Source organism: Sinocyclocheilus grahami, unplaced genomic scaffold, assembly GCF_001515645.1.
Source record: "Sinocyclocheilus grahami isolate Dianchi unplaced genomic scaffold, SAMN03320097.WGS_v1.1 scaffold462.1, whole genome shotgun sequence".
Taxonomy (NCBI): Eukaryota; Metazoa; Chordata; class Actinopteri; order Cypriniformes; family Cyprinidae; genus Sinocyclocheilus; species Sinocyclocheilus grahami.
This window is the reverse complement of record NW_015505641.1, coordinates 885,555-890,692: the sequence shown is the minus strand read 5'-3', so window position 1 is coordinate 890,692 and position 5,138 is coordinate 885,555. Positions and strand designations below refer to the sequence as shown.

The 5,138-nt window shown below is 41.3% G+C and overlaps 1 protein-coding gene across 3 annotated transcripts in view; it reads right to left on the bottom strand.

Annotated features, from left to right (window-relative positions):
• zfhx3b (zinc finger homeobox 3b) overlaps positions 1-5,138 on the bottom strand; it is a 164,400-nt gene that overhangs the window by 151,036 nt on the left and 8,226 nt on the right. For 2 of the 3 annotated variants that reach the window (XM_016235070.1, XM_016235073.1), the window contains exon 1: positions 2,721-3,170. The exons of the other annotated variant lie outside the window; for it this stretch is intronic. The gene's annotated coding sequence lies outside the window, so the exon portion shown is untranslated. Of the gene's footprint in view, positions 1-2,720; positions 3,171-5,138 lie in introns of those variants that run through there. 3 annotated transcript variants of the gene reach the window in all.

The following is a 5,138-nucleotide window of genomic DNA, read 5'->3' as shown; positions in this document are numbered from 1 at the left end:
GCGCGCGAAAGAGAGAGAGAGAGAGAGAGAGAGAGAGAGAGAGAGAGAGAGAGAGAGTCCATGCACAGCATCTGAATTATACTATATATCCTTTTTTGTGTGACGCTTGTAATTATTACCACCCCTCTACTAGGGAGCCGAGAGACATTAAACCCCTGACTTATCTGTCCTTCTCTTCCCTCCCTCCCTCATTCTCTCTCCTAAAAACAGAGAAGCTAGGTTGCCCACTATGCCCTCTTTTAAACGGTTAAGAAAAGGAAAAAGATCGAAATATTATAACGAAAATGCACAATGCCTCTGCATGCCTGCCAATTCCCCCTCACACACACACACACACACACACAGATTTCTGCAATTCTGTTGTAATAATTTTTACAAAAAAACGAATGCAAAAACCTACGCTTTCCAGACACTGCAGAGTCTCAACCTAAAGAAGTGTGTGTTGTCCCTACGTTAGCTTCTGGTTCCTCTTGTTACGACACGTCCTTCTCTTCCCTCCCTCCCTCATTCTCTCTCCTAAAAACAGAGAAGCTAGGTTGCCCACTATGCCCTCTTTTAAACGGTTAAGAAAAGGAAAAAGATCGAAATAGTATAACGAAAATGCACAATACCTCTGCATGCCTGCCAATTCCCCCTCACACACACACAGATTTCTGCAATTCTGTTGTAATAATTTTTACAAAAAAACGAATGCAAAAACCTACGCTTTCCAGACACTGCAGAGTCTCAACCTAAAGAAGTGTGTGTTGTCCCTACATTAGCTTCTGGTTCCTCTTGTTACGACACGTTAGGAAGGATAAAAAGGTCTTGGGATTTGTGTTTTTCTGACCTCTTCCCTGATTCCTTCGATATGGCCTGTGGCTATCTGACCCCGTCTATCCTCTCAACTCTCTTTGCATGCATGCCTTCCTTTATGAGTGCTCTCTCTCTCTCTCTCTCTCTCTCTTCAACAAAAAAATAATAATAATCCATTACTTCAAACTAAGGACTTTTTTTCCTGGTGCAAAATCAAACGCGCTCTCATTCCGACTGCTCTTTTGTTGATCACACTTGAGGTAGATTTTTTAGAGTCCTGCTAACCCCCACAATCTCAATGCATTGTTTGTGTGACCCCACAACATAACCCACGCCACTCTTTCCCCACTCTTCGCTGGCTCGGTAATGTTGGGTTTTTCCCTTCTCTTTCTTTTTTTATCTTTCTTCCACTCACTCGGTGACCCCTGCTCCCTTGTTTCTTGCCATCTGACCCCAAGTCTCTCAACCTCCCCCTCTCTTTCTTCCCCAACCCTGCACATCCACGAGCAGCTTGCAAACAGTCAGTCAGCTCTGGGTCTGTCTGTCCTTCCATTGCATCTCTTCTGTTTTCTTCTTTTTCTATCTCACTGTGGGCTACATTGTATCATTGTTATGGATCCACATTTCCCTCTGTCCGTATACCTTGGAAGGACTATCTATCTCTCAATAGCTCTTCGTTCACGCTACTTTTTAAGCCCAATTTCCTTATTTTAATTCATGCTACACCTGTGGTCTTCATTAAGTTTTGGCTTAATTAAAATTCGAGCCCCTCGTCTATTTGTGGGGCAATTAAATAGTTTAAGCTAGTTCAAACTAAGCGACGCGAAGTTGTTTATAATTTGAAAACTCTTTTTCGTCCTATTTTTCTCCCTCAGGAGAACGTGCGTAAGTTGTCAAATGTAGCCTAATTCTGATTCCATTATCATAGTCTTTGTTGTCGACATGACATTTCATTCCATTGTTTTGATTTTTAGATTCACAAATTCACGCCGTACGCGTGCGTTTCTCTTTTTAAGTCATTCGCCGTAATCGCTGTGTGTGTAGCGCGGCTCTTCGGGCTCTGTGAGCTCCGGCTGAACCGCTCCTGAGACCCGGGGCTCCGTCTCTATACCAAACACACTCCCCTAAACACTCACACACACTTCACACACACATGCCTATCGATTTGCATGTGACTCCGGCCGAGAAGCAGCAAAGAACAACTTTAACGTCGCTTGGAATGAAAAAAAAATTTTTTTAATAATAATAATACGACAAAAGACGGTGAAAGTGACAGGAGCGAAAAGCAAAGGGCGGAGAAATCCACACTAGAAGGGACTCGAAAAAGTAACGATGGGTGTAATATTGAGGATTTTTGCTCGCTAAATGAGGGAGGAAATGAAAGTAGAGGACGAACGAGCATATCGGTGTAAAAATGGAAAAGCGGGCGACGCTTCCCGCTCAGCGGACGCGGACGGACTCGGAGGCTGGACTAAGACGCTCCTCTCCCGGCTACGATCGCGCAGAGCTCCCGCTACTCTCCCAGCAGCCTCGCACATCGACCCGCTCTCAAAAACCTCTTTCCTGACACAATTCGGTCCTTTTGTGACCCGTGTGAATACATGCACGTGCAGAAGTGTGTTTTAAATCCAACTGTTTGGAAAAGGAATCGCTGTCTTGTCCTTTTCTTTTCTTCCAGCCACGAGAAGAGCGAGGACGGAGCCAGATGTAAACACAGGTAACGATACTAATAAACGGTAGCAAATAAAAGCAACTTGCATGGAAATAACTTGCGATCGCCTGTTCTTTACCCTGCTAGGAGGATAGGCAAAGCCGGGGCTGATACGGCGAAATCCAGAAAGCCATCGCTTTAGTCTGTTATTGAAACTAAAGACAATCGTAACGCTACGAGAGAGACAGAAATAGAAAGCAAAGTTACAACTTACAATGTTTGGCTGCCGCTTTGAGATCCTTGCTTTTTAATCCAGTATTGAGACGCTTTGGCTAAAGATCCCATCAAGGCAGTCCCTTTTGGTCAGTTTGCGTTTAGGATGATGGTAAAAGAAAGATCATTGTTGTTGCGGAGAGTAAAAAAAAACCGGAGTATTAGTTGTAAAGGCAATATAAAAATAATTTGGATGCAAAGCAGGCGATGAGTCTTGTGTTAGAGGGAGAGAGGAAGAGGTGAAAGTGAGATCTGATGATTGAAAAGAAAAAAACTCTTTGGATCTTTATTCCTGCTAATTAGTTTCCTGCAAAAAAATGGCTGTGATTAATTCAGTGCGCATGTGCTTCATTACACAGGCACGACGGGAAGGGCTAATTAGCCACCTTCTGGATCAATAAGATTCAGCAGAGAGCCGAGGAGAGAGAGGGAGGAGGGAGATAGAGGAGGGAGGGAGGGATGGATGGATAGATAGATGGAGAACGGGGAAAGTAGTGATCGGGAATTGAAAATATGGAATTAAGTACAGCACAAAGTAAGAGTTGGATGAGAAGGAAGACACTGAAACTTAATAGTGGAGAGGCGCGCACGGAGCCCTTTACGCGCCGGTGTTATTTGCTCGCCAGACGCTAGTTTTAGATTTAGGAAATGAAATAACGCAGTTATAACCTCGAAAACGACTCATTTAGAGCGCTTACGAACCCCAACAAGTTCGTCACACTTTCAGTTGCCTCCTATTTAATGATAATAATAATAATAAAAAAATTAAAACAAATCCTATGACAGGATTTACACTGTTTAGATTTTTTTTTCTTTCAGAACAGGCAAAAGTGAAACAAAGGCGGCTTTATTTGGACACTAATATAACGCAACACTCTAGTGAAGCTTTATCATTGCAAATGTTAAATGAGCTAAATGCCTTGGTGTATTTTAGTTTCTATGCACTTATCTGCTGTATGGTGAAGAGCAAACTTAAAAACATACCGAGAACATTACTGACAAAAAAAGTAGGCTAGTAACAACACGCATTTTGCATAAACACAAAGTAGCCTATGTATTGACAAGTCATAAACACCTTTATTTGATCTTTTTCAATCTGATTGTAAGGAGGAGACTCTGAACGTCTGTATAGATGCACACAGGAACTATTAAACCACTGTGTTAAGTTAAATGTTATCATTTCAGCATGCACGTTATATGATATAGGAGTATAGCCTGTGTGTATTTGTAGTAGGCTATTGTAATTTTGTGAAGTACATACATATTTCTTAAAACGACACGTTAGCAACACGCAGAATACTATGCATGTGACAAAACATTTGTAAAATCGTTATAAAGTATATTATTTTTTAGGTGTAATAAATTAAATTGGTCTTGTATCTGTCGGAGTAACACCTCAGTATACTGCCTGTATTTACGTTCACGGTCTGTCCCATCATGCTGGGTCTTGAGATGAGTGCACGAGGAAGAATCAAGACATTGCAACCGAATGCGAGGAGAAACTGTGCAAGAACTAGACGGCGCAAAAAACAACCACTTCCCTCTTTTGAGCTTTTCTAGACACATCCATATAATTCCTGTCGTATTTTATTCACTTTGAGACGATTAGAAATATATAACAAGAGATGCTTCTTCAGATATTATCTTTAAGAGCAGACTCGATAGAACCAAAAAAAAAAGCACTGTATACATTTTAAGAAAAATGTCAATATATGAAATTCTCTGTTTCTGTCCCCCTTCCCCTCCCCTCCCTCCTCTGTCTCACACACTCACACACAGTAGGTGAAGAGTGAATAGAGGGAGAAAGTGAAATGTAAAAATCACAAGTTCTTTAATGCACATTTTCTTTCCTGTAATTTGCTTACTTTATCTAATGCCATAGGAATAAACAGCCCGATATGGTGTTTTTAATATGTTATTACAATTTAAAGAACATTTCAACAGAGCATTTGAACAGAAGTCATGTTTATTTAGTTCGACATTTAAATAGCATGTAAATCGCTCTTTAAGCAGCGATGAAATGACACGATACGCGTTGCATGCTGTGTGTTTTTTAATAATTCTTGATAAGTACAGTGTAACTTTCAAGCGCGTGCGTTCAAAGAGGTGACATTTGATCAATAGTAACAACTGTAGTATAGATCGGTGGGTTTCTCCACAGGTTTGCTTTTTTACACTTTGCCCCAAAACAATTCACCTACTCTTGGTGGTCATTTAAAACGCCCTCTTCCCGAATCAAAAGCGTGTATTCCAGATCCCACCTTTGAGCCCAGGCCAGTGTCCTTTCTCATGATAATTCTATTGTTGATTCTCACTAAAGAAATGGCAATTCCTCTCTCTCTCTCTCTCTCTCTCTCTCTCTCTCTCTCTCTCTCTTTCTTCTTTCTACTTCCTACCCTTTTCTCTACATACATACCCA